Source organism: Macaca nemestrina, chromosome 1 (genome assembly GCF_043159975.1).
Source record: "Macaca nemestrina isolate mMacNem1 chromosome 1, mMacNem.hap1, whole genome shotgun sequence".
NCBI lineage: Eukaryota > Metazoa > Chordata > Mammalia > Primates > Cercopithecidae > Macaca > Macaca nemestrina.
This window is the reverse complement of record NC_092125.1, coordinates 57277048-57302950: the sequence shown is the minus strand read 5'-3', so window position 1 is coordinate 57302950 and position 25903 is coordinate 57277048. Positions and strand designations below refer to the sequence as shown.

Below are 25903 nucleotides of genomic sequence, written 5' to 3'. Positions count from 1 at the left end.
GTACTGAAATGTCAGATTGAAACATAAAAATGGTAATATCCCTGAGTGAAGTGAATCCTCTCAGCATCCTGGAGAAACTTCTCTAGTCAAGTCTGGAATTTCTGAACTGCTGTTCCAAATAGTGGCAGGTGTTGGGCCAAATATTTGGTATAATTTTAGAGGCTGCATGGAAACTTTTAGTTCTTTTTCTAAATGGTCCCTGTCTATCAACTGGTGCTGATCATTGTTTTGGCTAGAACAAAAATTTTTATTTCCCAAATTAAGAGACAGGAGTGCTGAATAGTAGAAAGAACAGATGTTTGAGGGGCAGAAAGACCTGAATCACATCTCTATTACTCATCATTTTTATAAACTTTCACATGTTTCATAGAGCCTCTGAGCCCCAGTTTCCTCATTTGTGAAATGGTAATAATATCTATTTCATAGATTTCTGGGAAGAAATAAATATGAAAATGTGCATAAATTGGTCTAGTACTATCATTAACTGAATGTTTGTGTCCCCCTAATTCATATGTTGAAACCCTATCTGCTGATGTGATGGTTTAGGAGGTGGGGACTTGGGGAGGTAATTAGGTTATGAGGGTAGAGTCCTCATGAATGGGATTAGTGCCCCTACAAAAAGAGAAATGAGTTTTCTTTTGACTATGTGGGTATACAATGAGAAGTCAATCATTGAGAAACCAAGATGCCAGCCCTCACCAGACTCTGGATCTTGGACTACTCAGACTCTAGAACCATGAGAAATTTCTGTTGTTTAAGTCTCTCTGTCCCTGGTAATTTGTTATACAGTAACCCAAATCAATTAAGACAAGCACCTAGTAGACGTTCAATGATTAATTCATTTCCTTTTCCTCCTTCTTTCAATGAAAATAATTTTATTTTTCTCCTATGTGTAGAAATTTTAGTCTGAAGTTTAGAAATATGTGTGTAGAATTGGACTGGGGAAGGCTTTAAATGATGGGCAGTGGAGATTGAATGACATCCAGGCAGTAATGAAAAGTCCTAAAAAACTCTGAACAGGAGAATGTTATGTTTACAGCTGTCTAAAGATTAAAGTTGAAAGAAGGATAGATGAACATGGCTAGTGGTAAATAGGAGAAAGGCACTGCACAGCATAAGGCTGTCATGTGGGCAAAAGTGCCAGTAGGGGTGGGGAGATTGGAATAGAGCAAGACAGGGAGGCGAGGGAGCTCAATTGAGAGGTCAATTACCAGGACTTATACCTAATTAAATGAGTAAAGAAAAATAGCCATAGTAACCAGATTTTTAATTTTCTAGTAACTAGATCCCAAACCCCAGACAAATTGTTTAACTCTCTCTGAGTTTTAGCAAAACGTATAGCTACTGGCATCTGTAGCCCAGAGACTATAAAATGGGGTAATTTAATGTGATATCTTATTTTACTTTTAACTTGATAATTTTAATTGTATTCTACTTTCCCCATAATAAATCACAGGGACCATTTTTTAATTTAATTAAGATATTTGATAAATATAATGTCACTGGCTGTAAGAAATGAGCATAAAGCTATAGGAAGTAAATTAGAAAGACAGAAAGACATGCTGACTTCATGAAAACATAGGAGAACGAAAAGGTCTAGTCATGCTTGTGGAATAGACATACTGTGCCAATACTCTGGAATATTGAATATCTACTTTGTTAACTGGATACAGAGGACAACTTACCAGAGTTGATGTAAGCCTTGGGTCTGATCTCAAGGCACAAATCAGTGGTTCCCAGACTTTGAGATTTCATCTTCTGCACAATTAAAAAAAAAAAGGCCATTCGAAATGAAGTGTCAACTTTTATTTTGTCAAGTACAAATTTTAAAAACCAAGTCCAAAAATCCTTACCATCTCTTGTTACCATTATTTAAATAAAAAGGAATAAATTTAATGTCCAAAAGAGAAACAAAGGACACAATCTCAGAACCAAAAAAAAAAAAAAAAAAAAAAACTTTAAAATTTTAATCTGTTTAGCTTTATTAAAACCTCACTACTTCTGAGAAGTGACATCAGCAAGATGGTCTACTAGAAGCCCCTACTGCTCTTCCTCCCCACAATGAGAGCCAAAGCAATGAATGAACAACTCTATTTTAAGGAAAATAACTAAGGGAGAGCACTGAAGTACATCAAAGGAGTAATAGAAATCCTGGTAAGCACAGAAACTCAGGATAATCACAGAGAAGATAAGTAAACACCTGGGCTCCACCATTTCACCCCCAGTAGATACCAGCTGGGAACCAGAAGGAACCTCCCCATGGCGAAAAGGTAAACAATAAGATCCCAGTAGCCACCATCAACATCTGGGACACATACAGCCCTCACCACTGGGGTCCCCTGCAGTCCTCACAGGCACTAAGCCCAGCTGAGGGAGCTAACTGGAGCCCACACAGCTGTGCTCTCTCCACAAAAGGACCTGATACTGTGCCCTGCCCTTCGTGGTCCACGCAGCGACAATATTACACTATCCTGGAACTAGAACTACCACTAGAGTGTGCCTTGCTACAAGGGTGAGTGCTCATGGCATATCTTCATTCCTGAGGCCAAGCCACCACCAAACCATCCCCAGCTGGTGGCCCAACATCCCCAAGCTGAGCTATGACCAGCTGTCACCCCCTTCCCCATAAAGCCAAGAAGGAGTGGAGCTCCTCCACCTGTCTCCCCAGGCTTCAGTTGTAGCTGTACTCTGTCCGCCAAGGCCAGAGCTGGGCCTGCACACACCCTCCTGGGAAATGAGGCCCTGATGTAGCCGCTTTAGCCCTCCTAGTTGTTGCTGTGACTTACCCTCAGGGGACTGAGCTAAAGCTGTGCACTGCCTCTTAAGGAAACATTGCCTTGGCGGAACTGCTCCATATACCTCTCCCAGTCATTGCTGTGTGCTGCACCTGGGGACCAAAGCTAAAGTTGTATAGTCCCCCTGGGGAATTGTTGCTTTGGCAGAATCACTACATTCACCTCTCCTAGTTCTGTCCTGCTTGGAGGCGCCTAAGCTGAAACTGTACTCTCTTTCCTGGGAAAACAGTGCCTTGGCAGAGTTGCTCCATATGTCCTTTCCAGTGGCTGCTGTAACCTTCCCCTAGGGGCTGCACACTGCCTCCCAAGGAAATGGTGGCTTAGCACAGTTTCTTCAAATAATCCTCCCAGCTCCTATTGCACCCTGCCCCACCTGTGCTGGAGCAGAAGCAATGCCAGAAAATGGAGAGATGGTGTTTGGTTGCCCAGAATAGTCATGCCCCTCTGTGCCTGAGCAAAGCAGTATCCTGATCCTGGGAAAACAGCACCATGGCATCCTAGAAGTCATGTCTCACCCTGTGCATAAGTTGAAACAGCACCCTGTCTTCTAGGAAATGGTATCTTGGCTGTCCAAAGTGGTCATACACCCTGGTGTGTATGCTAAAGTGATGCTCTGTGTTCTTAAGAAATGGTGTCTGGACCACCCAGAATAGTTAAGTTTCCCAGGACTGAGCTAAACAGGCACATCATCCCCTGGGGAAATGGTGCTTTGTCTAAGATGCGCACAATTGAGATTTCATCTTCCACACAATTAAAAAAAAGGCCATTGGAGAGCTGCATTCAAGAGCTGAGCTGAGCTAGTACCCTGTGTCTTAGGGAAACAGAACAGTGGCTGAGTTGATACACCCGTTCTACAGGCCAAACAATTCTAATACCTTGCTTTCTCAGAGCTGGTCTTAGTCCCCTAGGGTCTGAGCTGCTGAGACACTCCTCTCTCTGGGGAGTGGGGTAATCAATCACTGTGCTGCTCCTTGCCTTACTCATGCCCACACAACAGCTGTGCTCTGCCATTCTGGGGTACTTGTTGTTCCTGCACCTAGCCCCACAGAACCCCACAATCCCAAGGTCCATAGTCATTAAATGGTGCCTCATTCTCAGGTACCCAAGTTGCCATTGAATCCTGTTGGCTGAGGTTTCCGAATTGCAGCCATACCATGCTCCCAAGCCCAAATTTCCAGAGCACCCTTTCTTCTCCAGAGTTGGGCCAGTGCTGTGCCCTGATCCACAGGGTTAAGATCACAGGTATAAACTGGCCCTCTGGGCCCAAGATTCTAGGAGGTACCTCAGAGTTACAGATCTTGGCTCTGTAGACAATCAACATTTAACTCCGCCACAGAAAACAAACTTGTACCACAAGGCACAGGTGCCACAACAGGTTTGCAAGGTCCTAAGCCTGGGATCCTGGCCGCACAACCATTCTGAGCACCATTGTCTAGAATCCACTGCCACTGCAGCTGCTTGTAGGCTGTGCGAAACCTCACACACACCAATAGAGATCCTCTCAGCAAAGTCTCCCCATTGTGAGGAAAATGAGAATGGGAAGACTCCAAAAGGTCTTGCCACTGAGGACTTTAACAACCTACATGGGCATCACCACTGCCACAGACTTCCACAGCATAGACCTCTAAGACACCCACAGTTGTTGTTGCTATTGAATGTAGCTCAAGACGCTGCATGGAGACTACACAACTGCATCTACCTGCTAAGAGTCACCACACTTTTCCCAATAGGCACACTAAGACCCAAATGCAGGTGAAAGTATTTTTCTACATAAACCACTCTAGAAAGTTTGTAAGAGGTGATTATGCCACCAGATGCACAGACATCGAAGTAAAATAGGAATTAAATTAGAAAGACAAAAAGACGGCCGGGCGCGGTGGCTCAAGCCTGTAATCCCAGCACTTTGGGAGGCCGAGGCGGGTGGATCACGAGGTCAGGAGATCGAGACCATCCTGGCTAACACGGTGAAACCCCGTCTCTACTAAAAATACAAAAAACTAGCCGGGCGCGGTGGCGGGTGCCTGTAGTCCCAGCTACTCGGGAGGCTGAGGCAGGAGAATGGCGTGAACCCGGGAGGCGGAGCTTGCAGTGAGCTGAGATCCGGCCACTGCACTCCAGCCTGGGTGACAGAGCAAGACTCCGTCTCAAAAAAAAAAAAAAAAAAAAAAAAAAAAAAAAAAAAAAAGAAAGAAAGACAAAAAGACGTGCTTACTTCATGAAAACATAGGAGAATGAAAAGGTCTAGTAATGCTTGTGCCAGGACATAACATAAAAATGCAAGGGAATATGACACCACCAAAGAAACATGATGACTCTATAATAGCAGGCCCCAATGAAGTAGAAACCTATGAATTTCTGGAAGATGAGTTCAAAATATTGACCTTAAGAAAACTCAATGAGATACAAAACTATACAGATAGGCAAGTCAACAAAACCAGAAAGACAATATATGATATTAATGGGAAATTTAACAAAGAGGTAGATATCATAAAAAAAAGAACCAAACAGAAATCTGCAATTGAGGAATTCAATGAATGAAATATAAAATAAAAGTGAAGAAAGTCTATAAGATGTGTGGCATAATAGAAGGCAAACAACTGTTCATATTATGGGAGTTCAAAAAAGAGAAGAGAAGAGATGGCAAAAGGCATAGAAAATCTATTTAATTAAATAATAGGGCTGATGAGATACTGCCAGGTGGAACAGCTGTCGCCAAGGACTGAGATGACTTGTGTACTCCTAACAGATCTTCAGGGGGAAGACACAGGAGCTGGGCTGAAGGGGGAAAATGCTAGGAACCCTACATGGGGCTACTACACACCTGGACTCATTCCTGGCTCCCAGTGGCTCCGGGGGAATGGATGAGTTGGACTGGCAAAGTGCAACCTGCTCTTACCCTAAAACCCCAGCAGGAGAAGACCCCACGACCACCACCAACACTCAAATTGGCAGAGAGCTGCTCAGAGAAGTGGTAGGAGCAGCAAGCCAGCTGACATAGAGCCCAGAGGGTTTGGTGCGGGAACATCTATAGTGGAGCATAAAAAAGGTTGGACATTCCCCTAGGTTCAACTGCTTCCACAGGAGACTTTAACCCTAGGGTAACTGTTGGTCCTGAACTCTTCAGGGCAATCATACCCATCAGACAGGGCTCATCCAGCCTGGGCACCCCTTGGTCTCCTGGCCTCTCCTGGGGCCCCAGCCTGGCCATGCCTCTTTGCAGGGCAGCCTGACATGCCCTTGGGAGCCCCCATCACAGCTTCTGTGCTGGCAGACTATGCCTGACAGGCAGAGAGCTCCAGTGGGATGGCCCCCACTGCCACTCACTAGCCCATATGCTCCCTCCCCACACTGCAGTTTCCCACCAGGATCACTAGAACTACCCACATTACTTTGCTGTCACATGTTCCGCATGGGCAGATTCTGCTTTCCTTGTCCCTCCTGCATGAATATGCATGCACCCCGCCCTGCCAGTGCTGCACTGGGAATACAGTCTGCTCCCCTGCCTGTTGGCAACTACCATTGCAGACAGATTCTTGGTGGACACAAAGCTAGCCAGTCCTGCCCCTTCTAGTGCCCTGCTTTGTGCTAACACTGCCATGGTAGTGAAACTAGGGGAAGAGAACAATGGATCCTCCCCTGCCCTGAGTGACCACTCCTGCTTGTGGCACACAGAGAAGGCTCACAGACCTGTGCCCACTAGTGCCTCATCCTGGAGCCAATGCCGCCACCATCGTGACTGCACACACAGTAACCAGCAAGGACCCCCACCCATCCAGCTCTATTGCCTCTGCCACTGTGGTGACTGCCCACAGGGAGGCAGGCAGGCTGGCACCTGCTAGCACTCTGCTGCAGTTGATAAGTATTCACCCCACTGTGGTGTTACTATAACTGCTGCAGGCACATGTGAGTGAGGATGAATTCTGCTGTCACCACACAATGAAACACTTTGGCTGACACCACCTATTGGAGACTAGTGACCAGTGGTTCAGGAGCACCTTAGCCCCTCACCCCTAGTGCAGTAGATTCATAATCTTGAGGAGCCAGATAACAAAGCTGGGGCCCCATACTAGTTCCCCAGAGTCAGAGCATGCAGTCCAGGACCTGGGAACTGAGTGTTGGCTTCCAAAAATCTCACAGAAACAACCCCAGTTGGCTGAATCCACCTTATAACACAATCAAACCCTCAAGGTCATCAAATAGGATAAATTGGGTTCAATGTATACTACTCCGGTGATGGGTGCACCAAAATCTCACAAATCACCACTAAGAAAACTTATGTAACCAAATACCACTTGTTCCTCCAAAAGCTATTGGAAAAAAATAAATAAAAAAGAAAAATCCAAAGGTCAGCAACCTCAAAGATTAAAGAAGATAAGCCCAAAACATGAGAAAGAAGCAGTGTAAGAATCTTGACAAGTTGAAAATACAGGGTGCCTTATTTCCTCCAGATGACTGCATCACCTCTCCAGCAAGGGTTCTAAACTAGGCTGAGATAGCTGAAATGACAGAAATAGAATTCAGAATATGGATAGGTATAAAGACCATTGAGCTACAGGAGTACGTTGAAACTCAATCCAAGGAAGCTAAGAATCATGATAAAACAAGGCAGGAGCTAACAGACAATATAGTCAGTGTAGAAAATAATATAACGGGCCTGATAGAGCTGAAAAACATACTACAAGAATTTCATAATGCAGTTCAAGTATTGATAACAGAAAATAAAGCAGAGAAAAAGATTCTCAGAACTTGGAGACTGGCTTTGTGAAATAAGTCAGATAAGAATAGAGAATAAAGATTGAAAGAGAGTGAATAAAACCTCCCAAAAATATGGGATTATATAAAGAGATCAAATCTATAATTCATTGTTGTACCTGAAAGAGATGAAAATGGAACCAACTTGGAAAACATATTTCAGGATATCATCCATGAGAATTTTTCCAACCTAGCTAGAGAGGCCAATATTCAAATTCAGGAAATGCAGAGAACCCCAGTAAAATACTTCACAAGATCATTCCCAAGACACATAATCATCAGATTATCCAAGGTCAAAATGAAAGAAAAAATGTAAAGGTGGCTAGAGAGAAAGGTCAGGCCACCCATAAAGGGAAGCCCGTCAGACTAACAGCAGTTCTCTCAGCAGAAGCCCTACAAGCCAGAAGAGATTGGGAGCCAATATTCAACATCGTTAAAGAAAAGAACATCGAACCCATAATTTCATACTCAGCCAAACTAAGCTTTATAAGCAAAGGAGAAATAAGATTCTTTGAAGACAAGCAATTGCTGAATGAATTTGTTATAACCAGATCTGCCTTATAAGAGCTTCTGAATGAAGCACTAAATATGGAAAGGAAAGACCATTACTAGCCACTACAAAAACACATGGACGTACACAGTCCAGTGACACTATGAGACAATCACACAAACAAGTCTGAAGAAATAGCCAACATCATGATAACAAGATCAAATCCACACAAGTCAATACTAACCTTGAATGTAAATGGGCTAAATGCCCCAATTAAAAGACACAACTGAGACCCATTGGTGTGCTGTCTTCAAGAGATCCATCACACATGAAATGACACACAGGCTCAAAATAAAGGGATGGAGACAAATCTACCAAGAAAATGGAAGACAGAAAAAAGCATGAATTACAATCCTAGTTTCAATCAAAACAGACTTTAAACCAACAAAAATCAAAAAAGGAAAAAGAGCATTACATAATAGTAAAGCGTTCAACAAGAAGACGTAACCATCATAAATATATGCACCCAGCACAAGAGCACCCAGATTCTTAAAGAAAGGTCTTAAGAGACCTTCAAAGAGACTTAGACTCCCACACAATCATAGTGGGAGACCTTAACACCCCCTAAAAATATTAGATCGTTGAGACATAAAATTAACAAAGATATTCAAGACCTGAACTCAGCACTGGGTCAAATGGATTTGATAGACATCTACAGAACTCGTCACCTCAAAACAATAGAATATACGCTCTTCTTACCACGACATGGCACATACTCTAAAATCAATCATAATTGGAAACAAAACACTCCTCAGCAAATGCAAAGAACTAGAATTATAAACAATCTCTCAAGCCACAGCACAAGAAAATTAGATATTAAGATTGAGAAATTCACTGAAAACCATACAATTACATGGAAATTAAATAACCTGCTTCTGAACAAATATTGGATAAATAATGAAATTAAGGCAGAAATCAAGAAGTTCTTTGAAACCAATGAGAACAAATACAACATATCAGAATCTCTGGGGCACAGCTAAGGCAGTGTTAAGAGGGAAATTTATAGCACTAAGTGCCCATATCAAAAAGTTAAAAAGAGTTCAACGTAACAACCTAACAACAGAACTAAAAGAACTAGAGAACCAAGAGAAAACCAACCTCAAAGCTAGCAGAAGGCAAGAAAAGCTAGCAGAAGCAAATCAGAGATGAACTGAAGGAAATAGAGACATTAAAAAAAATTCAAGAGATGAATGAGTCCAGGAGTTGGTTTCTTGAAAAAAATTAATAAAAATAGATATGCCATTAGCTAGACTAACGAAGAAAAGAGAGAAGATCCAAATAAACACAATTGGAAATGACAATGGGGATATTACCATTAACCTCACAGAAATACAAATAATCATCAAAAATATTATGAACACCTCTGTGCACATAAATTAGAAAATCTAGAAGAAACTGATAAATTCCTGGACACATACACCCTCCCAAGACTGAATCAGAAAGAAATAAAGTCTCTGAACAGACCAATAATGAGCTCTGAAATTGATTCAGCATTAAATAAGCCCACCAACCAAGAAAAGCCCAGGACCAGGCAGATTCACAGCTGAAATCTACCAGATGTACAGAGAAGAGCTGGTACCATTCCTGATGAAGCTATTCCAAAATATTGAGGAGGAGGGACCCCTCCCTAACTCATGCTATGAGGTCAGCATTATCCTGATACAAAAATCCAGCAGAGACAGAACAATAAAAGAAAACTTCAGGCCAATATCCTTGATGAATATCGATGCAAAAATCCTCGACAAATATTGGCAAACTGAATCCAGCAGCATATCAAAATGGTTATCCATCACAATTGAGCAGGCTTTAGCCCTGGGATGCAAGGTTAGTTCAACATATGCAAATCACCAAGTGTGGTTCATCACATAAACAGAACTAGAGACAGAAACCACATGATTATCTCAATAGGTGCAGAAAAGGCTTTCGATAAAATTCAACATCGATTCATGTTAAAAACTCTCAATAAACTAGATATTGAAGGAATATACTCCAAAATAATAAGAACCATCTATGACAAACCCATAGCCAACATTATACTGCATGGGTAAATGCTGGAAGCTTTCCCCTTGAAAACCAACATAAGACAAGGATGCCCCCTCTCACCACTTCTATTCAAAATAGTATTGTAAATGCTGACCAGAGCAATCAGGCAAGAGAAAGAAGTAAAGGGCATCCAAATAGGAAGAGAGGAAGTCAAGCTATCCCTGTTTGCAAAATGATTGTGTATCTAGAAAACCCCAAAGTCTTGGTCCCAAAGCTCCTTCAGCTAATAAGCAACTTCAGCAAAGTCTCAGGATACAAAATCAGTATGCAAAAGTCACTATCACTCCTGTACACCAACATCAGTCAAGCGAAGAGTCGAATCAGGAATGCAATTCCATTCACAATTACCACAAAAATTTGCATATCTAGGAATACAGCTTACCAAAGGGTGAAAGATTTCTGCAAAGAGAACTACAAATCACTGCTCAAAGAAATCAGAGATAACACAAACAAATGGAAAAACTATCCATGCTCATGGATAGGAAGAATCAATATTGTTAAAATGGCCATGCTGTCCAAAGCAATTTTTAGATTCAATGCTATTCCTATTAAATTACGAATAACATTCTTCCCAGAGCTAGAAATAACTATTTTAAAATTCACAATGAACCAAAAAGGGCCTGAATAGGTATGGCAATTCTAAGCAAAAAGAAGAAAGCTGGAGGCATCTTGATACCCAACTTCAAACTATACTAAAGGGCTACAGTAACCAAACCAGCATGGTACTGGTACAAGAACAGACACATAGATCATGGAACAGAATAGAGAACCCAGAAATAAGACCACACACTTACAACTATCTTTGACAAATCTGACCAAAATAAGCAATAGAGAAAGGATTCCCTATTTAATAAATGGTGCTGGGATAACTGGCTAGCCATATGCAGAAGATTGAAACTGGACACCTTTGATACACCATATACAAAAATTAACTCAAGATGCATTAAAGACTTAAACCCCAAACTATAAAAAATCTGGAAGGCAACCTAGGCAATACCATTCTGGACCTAGGAATGGGCAAAGATTTCATGATAAAGACTTCAAAAGCAATTGCAACAAAAGCAAAAAATGACAAATAGGATCTAATTAAGCTAAAGAGCTTCTACACAGCGAAAGAAACTATCAACAGAATAAAAAGACAGCATACAGAATGAGAGAACATTTCTGCAAGCTACACTTTGACAAAGGTCTTATATTCAGCATCTATAAGGAACTTAAAAAAATTTACAAGAAAAAACAACCCCTCTAAAATGTGGGCAAAGGACATGAACAAAATATATAACACACATGAACAAAATATGAAACATAAATATAACACACCAGAATGTCCTAGACATTGTCAAATATCTTTGCTTGAGAACAAATAATAGAAGGCATTAGTAATTTGCATTTCAAAATACTGCTATTTAGATAAGCCAATATATCTGTGAGAGTTACAAAACCTGTACCTTTGTCCCTGAACTCACTTCAAAGAGCCAGTCACTCATTTCTAGTATATCTCAACCTAGTGTTTCCACTCTGCCTTCAGTTTCTTGTCTCTTTCATATTCAGCCCATCCTCCACATTGTCACCAAACTAATCTTCCTATCATATTTGTTTGATAATTTCAACCCCTTCTTGGACATATTTAATGTCTTCTAGGTTTTAGAGGATAAAAGCCAAAGTTCTTAACCCCATGTTGAAATAGCCTCCAAGTACTGGCCTCAGTGCAACTTTATAGCCCTCCCTCTTGCCTATCAAAATTTTACCTGCACCTTTAATTTTTTCTTAAAATTCTTAAAATGATTTATTACTCTTTCATTTTATATTCCTATTTTTCATTTTTACTCTCTCTCTGCCCATCCCTCACACCAACATCACCCATACCTGAACACAGCATATATTTTAGGTTCTTTATTGCTATTTTGAATTATTGTTTAGCTAGTGAACTTTTCACATGTTCACATCTTATCTATACAGTAAGATTTTAATCTTTGAGGTACTAAAAACACAATCAATTGAAGTAACTCCCACATTGTCCATGTAAAACACTGCCTCCTATTTCTGTCACTGGAACGTATGTGACTCTTAAGTTAATGTAAGACATTTTATTTTTTTAAATGGTCATGGAATAGATCTATCCTTATAAGACTTATTTTTCCAAGTTTACTTATTATTGCTTTTAAAAATATTTGGCTGGTCACAGTGGCTCACACCTGTAATCCCAGCACTTTGGGAAGCTGAGGTAGGTGGATCACTTGAGGTCAGCAGTTTGAGACAGCCTGGCCAACATGGTGAAACCTCGTCCCTACTAAAAATACAAAAATTAGCTAGGCGTGGTGGTGCATGCCTGTAATCCCAGCTACTCAGGTGGCTGAGGGACAAGAATCGCTCAAACCTAGGATGCAGAGGTTGCAGTGAGCCAAGATTGCACCACTGTACTCCAGCCTGGGTGATAGAGCGAGATTCCATCTATATATATATAAAATCATATATATAAAAATCATATATATATGATTTTATATATATATATTTGATCTATGTCAGGAAAAGCTATGAGGCTGTGAGCTGAGTATTCAGAGCATTAAAAAACCTGAGCTTCTTTAACAACTATACTTTGAATAATTTGCTACCTGAGGCAAAACTACATATCTAATTCAGACAATCATTCAGATATGAGTGATATTCCCAAAGCATAATCATAGAACACAAAATGAAAACTTTTAGGCCAGACATACCTGGACTTATATCCTGGCTCTGCCACTTATTAGTTTTGTGATCATAAATTATTAAAATCTCAGAGCCTATCCTTCATATGTAACAGAATAATGATTAATATTTGTTAAAACTTTATTAACATATGCTTTATATATTTATATATAAATATGCATTAAATATACAATTACATGTGCATGTGTAATATTGTGCAATTTCTTTCATATAGTGAACATTCAATAAATGATAACCATTATTAAGTAGTGCTGATATTTTTGTATGTATTTTAAATATTTGAATAAGTAAAACTAGGATTAATCACATCTTTCTTCTTAGGCTGTTTAATCCAGTTAACCTCTCAGGACATATCGAATCCACACAGAATCATATAGAAAACCTGTACTTTTGCCTCTGAACTCACTTCAAAGGGTAAGCCACTCATTTTTAACACCCAGTCTAATATTTCTACTCTATCTTCACTTCCCTATCTTTTCCATATTTAGTATATCCTCTACATTGTCACTATAATAATCTTCCTACTATACATGGAAGATTGGTGAGTAGCCAACACTATCAGTTCAGTTACTATCACATTTATTCAAGTCACTGTCAAGCAATTCAGCCATGGCAATCTGCAGTAATAGTCAAGATGGTTGAAGGTATGACAATGCATTTTGAAATATTTGTTTGGAAAAGGTCATAGTAAATGGAGGAAATTGATTAAATAATGCATTTAACTACTATATTATACACACCGAACAAGCCCATTATGTTTAATGTGTGTGTTTAAATGTGTGTGCAAATAATTTAACAGGAATATAAATTATGGCTTGAGTTTAAACTGCGTATGGTAGAAAAATTTTTGGAAGATAACATTGAATGAAGTTAGTTTGATGTCATTTTCAATTTAGGGTATTATATAGTTTGGTAGTGTTTTAGAGTCTGGCAGGAAGTAGCTCTGGTAACAACGAATTAAGAGTCAAAATACAAAGACTTCTGGTAATAATTTAGACAATGATTAGATGTAAAACCTTGGATAAATTAGCATGATTTTTCGTTTTGGTATCCATATAACAAGGACACTGACCTCTCAAGAAATTTTTTAGTTTCAGATTTCTCATATGCACTCAAAGTAGGCAAAAGGAAAAATGATTACTTAATGGATGGATGAATGAGTGGTTGCATAAATGGAGAGAAATCATATGGAAAGACTGCTTTCTTCACATGTAGCCAATAATCAAGAGAACTATTAGAATGATGTCAGCCTGATGTGCTCCCACAGCAAGTGATTGCATATATATCTAGAAGCTGTGAGTTTTAGGGATGTACAGGGGAGATATCATGGTTCCTTGGATCATATCACAGAATTGGGTTTATATACTATTCAGCTGGTTCTGCAGGAAAGAAGTCCTTCATAAAGGAGTGTAAATTTGTTCAACCATTGTGGAAGACAGTGTGGTGATTCCTCAAGGATCTAGAACTAGAAATGCCATTTGACCCAACAATCCCATTATTGGGTATGTACAAAGGATTATAAATAATTCTACTATAAAGACACATGCACATGTATGTTTACTGTGACATTATTCACAATAGCAAAGACTTGGAACCAACCCAAATGTTCATCAATGATAGTCTGGATTAAAAAAAATGTGGCACATATACACCATGAAATACTATACAGCCATAAAACAGGATTAGTTCATGTCCTTTGTAGGGTCATGGATGAAGCTGGAAACTATCATTCTCAGCAAACTATCAAAAGAACAGAAAACCAAACACAGCATGTTCTCACTCATAAGTGGGAGTTGAACAATGAGAACACATGGAGACAGGGAGGGAAACATCACATACCTGGACCTGTCAGGGGGTGGGGAGCTAGGGGAGGGAGAGCATTAGGAGAAATACCTGAAGTAGGTGACGAGTTGATGGGTGCAGCATACCACCATGGCACATGTATACCTATGTAATAAAACTGCACGTTTTGCACATGTACCCCAGAACTTAAAGTATAATAATAATAATAATAATAAAAGAGAGTGATAAACGGTCCTGTTGTGTTGATGAGCTTGTAGATATATTATTCATTTCACATTATTTATATGTAAGGTCTAGAATTGTACCCAATTTCTCTTTGTTATTGTGGAAGACATGAAGATGTACCTCTCAGATTCCCCTTCAGGGAAGGAATTGCTGCCCAGCTGTGGTCAGCAGACAGCCTCCATATGTCAGATGTTTTAGAACCTGCCTCTGCTGCAGAGAACCACCCTCCCACGTCCCCTGCTCCCCCTCCCAACCCCACCAGGCCACATTCTTCCCTGCGATGCCTGAATCTGATGACTGGGCAAGAGGGGAATATGGTGGGCCATTTCAGCTCAACATGGACACACTAAAGCACAATACAGTACACCTTTGAGTAATATGGGACTGCAGCTCCATTTGTATGCAGACTTTTTTCAATAAATATATTAGAATTTTTTTTGAGATTTGCAACAATTTGAAAAACTAACAAACCACATAACCTAGAACTATTGAAAAAAATGAAGAAAAATAGGTATGTCATGAATGTAGACAACAGATGTAGATACTAGTTTATTTTATCATTTACTGTCATAAAATATACAAATATCTATTGCAAAAGTTAAAATTTGTCAAAACTCATACACGCACAAGCACTTTTAGATCATACATGGTGACATTTGCAGTACCAAGAAATATAAACAAACATGAAGATGCAGTATTACATTATAACTGCATAAAATGAATTGTAGCACACACTGTACTGCTGTAACAATTTTGGAGCCACCTCCTCTTGCTATTACAGTGATCCTAAGTGTTGAGAGTATCTGCTTAAAACATGTGATGCTAATCATCACCTTATCAGCAGTTCATCGCTCAAGTAAATTGTGTATCACAGTGAAAAGTGATCTCTCACAGCTCTTGCATATTTTTCAACATGTTTAGTGCAATATTGTACACTTTAAGTAATAACATAGAACCCATACAAATTGCCACTAGTGATGCTGGAAGTGCTCTCAAGAAACAGAGATAAGTCATAACATTACAAGAAAAAGTTGATTGCTTCCTATGCACTGTAGATTGAGATCAGCAGCTGCAGTTTGCCCACCATTTCAAGATAAATGAATCCAGTGTAATGACCACTTTAAAAAAAAGAAAAGAAAATTGATGAAGCCAGTGCTCTAGCTATGCCAGCAGACAAAATGCCTTGCACTTTCAGTGAAATACCTTTTGTTCTTACATTGAAAATGCAACTTTTATGTAGATGCAGGATTGTTGAGAGAAAAGTATACTTATAGATTCCAGTATAACTTGAGAAGAAAAAGTGACGTCTTTACATGACAACATAAAATAATCTAAAGCTGGAGAATTTAATGCCAGGTAAGGATGGTTCAATAATTTTAGAAAGAAATTGGGCTTAAAAAATGTCAAGATAACAGGAGAAGCAGCTTCTGCTGACCAAGAGGCAGCAGATGAATTTCCAGATACCATCAAGAAAATAATCCAGGAGAAAGGATATCTGCCTGAACAGATTTTTAATGTAGCTTGAAAGTGCTCTATTCTGAAAAGAAAAGCCACAAAGGTCATTTATTAGTAAGGAAAAGAAGTGAGCTCCAGGATTTAAGGCAGGAAGGGATAGGCTAACTCTCCTATTTTGTGCAAATGCAGTTGGGTTTATGATCAGGACTGCCCTTACCTGTAAAGCTAGTAACCCCTAAATATTAAAGGGAAAAATTAAATACCAGCTGCCAGTCTTTTGGTTGCATAGCAAGAAGGCCTGGATGAGAAGAACCCTTTTTCTGGATTTGTTCCATCAATGCTTTCTCCCTGAAGTCAAAAACTTCTTGGCCAGCAAGGGACTGCCATTTACATTCCTTTTTGGCATTAGACAATGCCCCTGGACCCCCAGAAGCCAGAGAGTTCAACATCAAAGGCATCGAAGTGGTCTGTTTTCCCCCAAACACAATACCTCCAATTCAGCTTCTAGATCAGGGGACCATAAGGACCTTGAAGACTCATCACACATGATCTTCTATGCCTTCAACACTTTGGAGGGGACCTTGGTAGAGAGAACATCATAAAAATCTGGAAGGATTACACCACTGAATTTATCAAGGTTGTTAGAGAAAAAGCTGTGAAAGCCATCAAGCCCCAAACAATACATTCCTGTTGGAGAAAACTGTGTCCATATGTTGTGCCTGAGTTCACAGAATTTACAATTGAGCCAGTCATGAAAGAGATTGTGAAAATGGCAAAAAAAAAAAAAAAAAAAAAAAGTTTGGGAGTGGAAGATTTCAAGATATGGATCTTGGAGAAATTTAAGAACCAATAGATACTACAACAGAGGAATTAACAGAAGATGACTTGATGGAAATGAGTTGCAGACAATGAGAAAGAAGATCTAGGAGAAGCAGTGCCAGAAAACAAACGGACAGGAGACAATCTGGTAGAAGGGTTCCAAGTATTCAAGACTCTTTTTTTTTTTTTTGGCGACAGAGTCTCGCTCTGTCACCCAGACTGGAATGCAGTGGCGGGATCTCGGCTCACTGCAAGCTCCACCTCCTGGGTTCACGCCATTCTCCTGCCTCAGCCTCCCAAGTGGCTGGGACTACAGGTGCCTGCCACCACAGCTGGCTAATTTTTTTGTATTTTTAGTGAAGACAGGGTTTCACCCTGTTAGGCAGGATGGTCTCAAACTCCTGACCTTGTGATCCACCCGCCTCGGCCTCCCAAAGTGCTGGGATTACAGGCATGAGCCACCACGCCTGGCCTCAAGGCTGGTTTTGCCTTCATTTATAACATGAACCCATCTAAGACGTGAGCACTGAAACTATGGGAAATGGTGGAAGAAAAATTGATACTGTGCAGAAACATATTAAAGATATGAAAAAGCAAAAAATGTTAGAAATTACAATGTGTTTCTAGAAGTTTCATAGAGTAACTTGCCTCTCCTGTTTCCCCTTCCACCTTCTCCATCTCTGCCACCTTTGCCACCCCAAGACAGCAAGACCAACTCCTCCTCCTTATCCCTCCTCCTCAGCCAACTCCATGTGAATATAACCAGGATGAAGACCATTATGGTAATTGCTTTCACTTAATAAATAGTAAATATTTTTCTTATGATTTTCATAATAACATCTTCTTTTCTTTAGCTTACCTTATAAAAATACAGTAAGTATATAATACAATGTACAAAATATGTGTTAATTGATTTTAGTACTATCAGTAAGGCTTCTGGTCAATAATAGGTTATTAGTTAAGTTTTGGGGGAATCAAAAGTTATTAATATACGCAGATATGTGACTGCACAGAGGGTCAGCATCACTATGTCCTGGGTTATTCAAGGGTCAACTGTACTTTACCAGAGCTCTTCATGTATTTGGAAGAGGCTTCGTTGGGCTTGAGTTATGGTTAGTACAGTTCATTTTTTCTTCCTGCCAGATGCTAGTTTTCCACCTTCCCTTCACAGACATTTATAATAAACATTGCATGCCACAAACGATGTCTCAGCATCTGCTTCCAAAGAACCCAGTCTATGACAGCTGTACCATAGTAAGAATTGATAATGCAGGAATAATCAACATTCAGCACCCCTCCCATCCGTTGTTCCTCTGGCACATCTTCAATCCAAAATTTAGAAACTTCTTTCACAGCTGCCTTTGTTTACTTAGAGACAGGTCTTAGGAAAATTTGCAGTGGCACGGTATTGTCATTAGAGTTAGTGGCACATTTATAGATCTTCAAAGTCCATCTGTCTTTCCAGACATCTATAGTAGAACGTTTAGTGACTTGCAGAGTGCTAAAAGTTTTCACACACACACACATGCGCACACACACAAACATGCACACATACACTTTCTCTCAACTTAATACTTACTGGTTAGTCATTTATGGAAGTTCCCTAGATTCCTCTCACTAATTGTTAGGGAATGTTTTAATTTGACCACAGCAAGTCTAATTATACTTTTTAATAGAAGTGTGATACATTTCCTAGCAAACACAGAGGCAGATAGGTCAAAGCCTTGATTTGTCGTGATCAAGTAGTTGGGGTGGGGTAATTGGTTAGGCAGATACTTCTGGGGTTGGTGAAGAGAAACAGGAATGAGATTTTTTTTTTTTTAATTAATTTATTATTATTATACTTTAAGTTCTAGGGTACATGTGCATAACGTGCAGGTTTGTTACATATGTATACTTGTGCCATGTTGCTGTGCTGCACCCATCAACTCGTCAGCACCCATCAACTCGCCATTTACATCAGTATAACTCCCAATGCAATCCCTCCCCCCTCCCCCCTCCCCATGATAGGCCCCGGTGTGTGATGTTCCCCTTCCTGAGTCCAAGTGATCTCATTGTTCAGTTCCCACCTATGAGTGAGAACATGCGGTGTTTGGTTTTCTGTTCTTGTGATAGTTTGCTAAGAATGATGGTTTCCAGCTGCATCCATGTCCCTACAAAGGACACGAACTCATCCTTTTTTATGGCTGCATAGTATTCCATGGTGTATATGTGCCACATTTTCTTAATCCAATCTGTCACTGATGGACATTTGGGTTGATTCCAAGTCTTTGCTATTGTGAATAGTGCCGCAATAAACATACATGTGCATGTGTCTTTATAGCAGCATAATTTATAATCCTTTGGGTATATACCCAGTAATGGGATGGCTGGGTCATATGGTACATCTAGTTCTAGATCCTTGAGGAATCGCCATACTGTTTTCCATAATGGTTGAACTAGTTTACAATCCCACCAACAGTGTAAAAGTGTTCCGATTTCTCCACATCCTCTCCAGCACCTGTTGTTTCCTGACTTTTTAATGATCGCCATTCTAACTGGTGTGAGATTTTAAGAGAAGGAAAATTATACCCTATGGTGGCCTTGGAGAGGAGGGGAAGACCTCGGAAAAACAGGGAGAGGTTCTAAAAAGAGAAGAAAAAGTGAACACTTCTGATTGATCTGAAGATCTGAAAATATAACTTTAAAGTTTTATCTGACGATATAACTCTATATACCTGAACAGCTTATTTGATGAGTGAATTGAAGAAATCACCGTCAGATGTAGAAACATTAATTTTATTATTTTTCTGTGCAATGAAACTTTCACATATTTTAAAAACAAGAATGTCTGTTTAAACTACTAGTTTTGCGAATGTAAGTGGTTGAGTGGTTCGTTGTGATACGCGGCTGCAGTGGTTCACAGAGGGAGTCTGTGACGTTGTTCTCTATGTTGGAGAAAGTGCGCTGGGGAACGAAGAGGGTATGGCTTGGCTCTGTGTGGAAAGAGAACTGAGATGGAAGACAAAGGATCCTTGTTTTCTCTTCCAGCTCTAAAATTCTGAATCTAATTCTGCAAGTTTTTAAGATCTTCTTTAACACAATTTGTATTATGTGATGGCAATGATCAGAGCCAACACTAAAGGGATTTATTGGAAGAAAAATTTTACTGTATGAATTCCCAATCTCCTGCATATTTTTCTATCTGAGAAATCAGTTAAAGCAAGCCTTGGAGATAGTTTTGAGTGAATATGTGACAAAGAGTTATCTTTTGCTGAAGAAATATTTGGGTGCTTGGAAGACTGGGTGCAAACTGTGTCTACCTTAGTGGTCGGAGTTGGGCATATGAGCTTACTGTATATACATATTAACTATAAACTATTGAAAATGAGGTGAAATAATTTTATTTCTCACCTTATCACCTTAATCTGCTCAGTTGCATTGAGTTAAGCATTACTATTTTTCTCGTTCCAGAGTTGAATTTGTGCAGAGCACATAGAGAAGTGAAGAACTTTACAAGGAGAAAAAATAACGAAAAAGTTATAAAGGGATACTTAAGTGTAGAGAAGAAACAGAAGAAGAAAACACATATTTCGCTCAACTAAAAGAGCAGAACGTTAAGTTTCTTTAGGACAGAAACTGTGTCTGGCTCATTGCTTTATCCCCAGCGCCTAAGCAATGCCCAGCACAAAGAAAGCATGCAGTAAATATTTATTGAATGAATCAATCCCAATTTAATCATTTTTGCTTAATAAGTGGTTGAAATATGTTGGTTTCACATGTCCTCCCCTAAAGTTCACCAAACACAATGGAATTATATTATTTTGTTGCAACAATTATTCTCCATGGATACCATTTGCCAGGAAATATAAAGAACAAAGGCCATGATAGCAGACAAACAACTTGGAAGCTTAGCCTCCAGGTGGAGAATTGAAATATCCCCAGGGCCAGATATTCTTGTCAACAAGCTCCCTTTGTGTGAAATGGTTCTACTTAGTCTAATCTTTCTAGTTAGAAATTGCATTTAATTTGCAGTACACTGAAAAATACAAAATTATTCGATAAAATGGTTTGCTCTTTCTTATTTGAAAGGTATTTGAATTTAGCATGAAAGTATGAGGAAAACCTACAGCGAAACAAGAAGTAATGCAAAACCGGGCCTGGAGAAACACTAAGCATTGCACACTTGCAAATGACCTTTAGCTGATGATTGGATAAGAGGATTTTTCCACCAAGAGAAGTCTGTCTGTAGCAAGGTGACGACTCCTACAAATAGCCCAGATTACAGGGCTTCAAAAATCTGTTTCATGTGATTTTTATATGAAGGTTTTAATTAAATATATTCAGGGAACTTAGAGAGATCTTGAGCCAGAAACCAAAGTCAGAAAATATGTCTATTTTTTTCCAATGACTTTGAAGGAATTAGTTATGGTAGATAATTTAGGGTAAGGAAGCCTTTTTCCCCCCAAGGACATGGTTTGCTCTATATAAGAACTCCCACTAAACCAAAATGAAAGGCTTATTCATTATGGCTGAAAATACCAATTATATCTCAGACAAAATGACACAGACTTGGTCTTTTTCTCTATACCAAAGCAAGCTGTTATTTTTTCATAATGGTTCTAGTCAATAACCATATATCTTTACTTCAAGTTGCACTTCAACAAAATAAAGTACTTCAAAACAATCCTTAAGCACCATTAAAGTGATTATTACCTGCTCCAGACATAGGGAAATAGGGATGAAGATAAGTTGTGTGATTTATCAGATACTCCATTGCCCAGAAAAGGCAACAGCAATTTTCCAAGGGAATAGGTTAACCACTGGACAGTGCTATTTCTGTAGAGAAATCCAAACTCCATGATAAATCAGATCGCTTATAGTATACAAAAATAATGGTTTACAAATTTAATTCACACACATTTTTTGAATATCTATTATGTGCTAAGAAGGCAACTACTAAAGTATTGTAGAACAGAAGAGGTTTGCCCTAAATGGGATTACATAGTACATAACTGTGAAATCCAGTGTAATATGCTACATAGCATATTAGGTGTAAACTAATATAAATTAGCATACTGAAGATTCTAAGAAGTCCTGTAGTAAATAAGCCTGTTTAACTTTGTTTGGCACAATGCTTTTTGAGCATATTTTGAACTTCTTCATGTATAACCTAATGATATGCTCTGGAACACTGATGATATGGTGCTTAATTTAGATGACTACAAAGTGAATAATATAATATCCTTGCCCTTTGCATTGTCTGGTGAGAAGGTCAGACAAAAATATAAATAGTTATAGGAAAATGTAACCAATGTTATGTTCAAACATGCACAAAGAACCAAGTGATTAATTTTGCCTGAGATTCAGGGAGTTTCATCATGGTGGTGAAATTTTATCTGGACTGTCAGGAATGCCAGGATGGGGGAACATTCCAGAAAGAGGCCACAGAATGGGAAAAGAAATCACAAGTGTGTGAATTGACACACTGTGTCCTACCACAGCACAAGCTGAGGAGTGGATGGGTCTAAAGGGGTGCGATGAAAAATAAGACACTATAGTTACATTTCAGCAATAATTGCAAAGTGCCTTGAATGCCACACTTATTCAGATAATGGAGGATCTTGAGAGATCCTTTGACTGAATAAACTATTTCCTGGATGCTGATAAGATTCAAGGAGTTAACATATTTACTTTGTGGTCTCATCATATTTAACTTCCTCTTACCTTGCCAGACTTTTTTTTCCCACCAATATCCTAGCCTTTCTGAGGAACTCCTTGTAGAGGAAGCACCTGGAAGCAACATAGCAGCTTACTTAAGGCAGTTGACTTTGTCACTCAACTTTACTAAAATTGAAATGATTCTTTGATATTTTTCATTATTTAGATTTAACCATAGGCTTTTGGTCAAATTCTTTCCCAAAAATGTTTTTAAAAAGGAATAGGATAATATTAACTTAGAATCTAGAAGCTTCCCAGAAGTAAGTAATGTGTAGGTTCTCCCAAAATGTCGAATGTTCTTAGGAAAAACTGTTCACAGGGGTTCAGAGAAGCAGCAAAGAATCATTTATATATTCAGAGAACTTAAACTTCTCAACCTTTAAAGTTTCATTATCTTTCATTAAACACACCATGAAGTGGGGACCTGGTCTGTAACAAAGTCTGCACATGTTCAAGTTTTGCATTACATTAGTTCCTAAATCTATTTTATTTTAAATGTCCTCCTCTTTCTCTGAATACAAAGTGGATGTCTTTTGCTGCCTGAAACTTGGCATTTCTGAAACTCATTCAGTATATAAATATATACCTACTCCAGGAACGTGTGCCCATGTTTGACTATTTCCTAGAAATATGCTCTCTACTGAGCAATCTGTTCAAGCTATTGCTCTGCTGTGAAAGATTCCCCTTTTCTGAATGAAAGGCGGAAGGCATCTCAAGTCATGGGGAAGGTCACTGGCATTTGTGCCTAGAGATCCTGGGAATGTATATATGTTAATAGACTTGAAGCTAATTTAAATAACATCATTATCATAATTAAAATCAAAATTTTCATTAGAGGTTAAATCAGAGGGTTTTCTTTCCTGGCTTGGTTGAAAATACCAAGCCACAAATGCTTCCTCTAAACACCCCATCTACTCCCTCTGCCAGCTAACTTTAATTACTAATGCACGTGAGTTACCCCTTACCCTGAAATTAAGTGCTTCTTGTGTAGGTAATTTCAAAAAAAACTAAAAGGATTTAATTATGCTGAAATTTTACATCCACCAGTTTTTGTTGTGTTCTATACATTTGATGGAGGATTAGCTACCATTGCTGATGTAAATCCAATCTAAAATAAAATTCATTTTCACTTTACTCTTAATTTTTATACTAAATGTAACTCATATGTATCTGGGGAATTATACATGTTATCCTTTAAACAGTAATATGACATACCCAATTCTTTAGTGATGTTTTGAAATATATAGTTACTGATTTGTTATTCTTTATATTTCTAATAACTTTAATATCCCCAGAGTCCCCTGCACTTGCTACTCAATGAAGTACTGGCCAAATGAATCAAATAGAGATAATTGGCTTAGCACACACATTTCATGAGTAATAGAAAGAATTGGGGATAAAATAAGCATGCACATTATGTTTTCTACACATTGATAAATGACCCAGGAGAGTTAAACCTAATTTTAATCCTGTATTTGGTGATATTCTTATTATAGGTAGAATTCTAGTATTAAAGAGCAGCATTCTAAAAACTCAAGATGATTGGAAGCTCTGAATTTGAAAGGTTTTGCATATCCAGGAATAAGATACAGGCAACCTACAGAATGGGAGAAAATATTTGTAAACTATGCGTCTGACAAAAGTCTAATATCCACAATCTATAAAGAACTTAAACAATTGAAAAAGCGAAATACCAAATAACCCTATTTTTAAAATGGGCAAAGGTATGAATAAACATTTCTCAAAAGAAGGCATAAATTCAGCCAACAAATATATTTTTAAAAGTTCAATGTCATTAATTAGAGAAATGCAAATCAAAAACACAATGAGGTATCATCTCACACTAGTCAGAATGGCTATTACTAAAAGTAATTAATAGTCAGAATGGCTATTACTAAAAGACAAAAAAAAAAAAAAAAATGTTGGCCAGGTCGTGTAGAAAAGCGAACAGTTATACATTGTTGGTGGGAATGTAAATTAGTTCAGTTCATGTGGAAAGCAGTTTGGAGATTTCTCAAATAACTTAAAACAGAACTACCATTCAACCCAGCAATCCCCTTACTGGGGATTATTTACCCAAAGGAAAATAAATCATTCTACAGAAAAGACACATGTACTCACATGTGCATTGCAACACTATTCACAATAACAAAGACATGTAATCAACCTAGAAGCCTATCAACAGTGGACTGGACAAAGAAAATGTGGTAAATATACATCATAGAATACTACACAGCCATAAAAATATAATGATATTGTGTCCTTTGCAGCAACATAGATGCAGCTGGGGGCCGTTAGCCTAAGTGAATTGACACAGGAACAGAAAACCAAATACCACATGTTGTCACTTATAAGTGGCAACTAAACACTGAGTACACATGGATATAAAGATGGGAGCAATAATGCCGGGCGTGGTGGCTCACGCCTGTAATCCCAGCACTTTGGGAGGCCAAGGCAGGCGGATCCTGAGGTCAGGAGTTTGAGATCAGGTTGACCAACATGGTGAAACCTGTCTCTACTAAAAATAAAAAACAAGCAAACAAAAAATAGGGCATAGTGGTGCGTGTCTGTAATCCCAGCTACTCAGGAGGCTGAGGCAGGAGAATCACTTGAACCCTGGGAAGTGGAGGTTGCAGTGAGCCGAGATCGTGCCATTGCACTCCAGCCGGCGTGACAGAGCGAGACTTCCGTCCAAAAAAAAGGTGGAAGCAATAGACACTGGGCACTGGGGACTACTAGAATGGGGAGAATTGGAGGGGAGCAAGGGTTGAAAAACTACCTATTGGGTACTATGCTCACTACTTGGGTGGCGGGATCATTCGTACACCAAGCCTCAGCTACATGCGATTTACTCATGCAACAAAACTGTACATGTAAACCATGATTGTAAAAAAAGTTGGAAAAAAAAAGTGTTTCATGCATCCACTGAGGGAAGAGGGTTTTAATTATGATGAGGATGTGTCCATAAGAATCAAGGTCTGCATGTTGAGAACCTTTAGGGAACGGTGTTTTCATTCTCCATGTGCAGCCAGCCTAAATGGCTCCATGGAGT

At 39.1% G+C, this 25903-nt stretch overlaps 1 long non-coding RNA gene across 4 annotated transcripts in view; it reads left to right on the top strand.

The window, feature by feature from the left end:
• Positions 1-21011, top strand: part of LOC105484679 (uncharacterized) — a 63670-nt gene extending 42659 nt beyond the window's left edge. For all 4 annotated transcript variants that reach the window (XR_989140.3, XR_011608624.1, XR_989139.3 and 1 more), the window contains 3 exons: positions 13171-13263; positions 17854-17933; positions 20605-21011. This is a non-coding gene — a long non-coding RNA (uncharacterized lncRNA). The remainder of the gene's footprint in view (positions 1-13170; positions 13264-17853; positions 17934-20604) is intronic.
• Positions 21012-25903: the final 4892 nt, after the last annotated feature.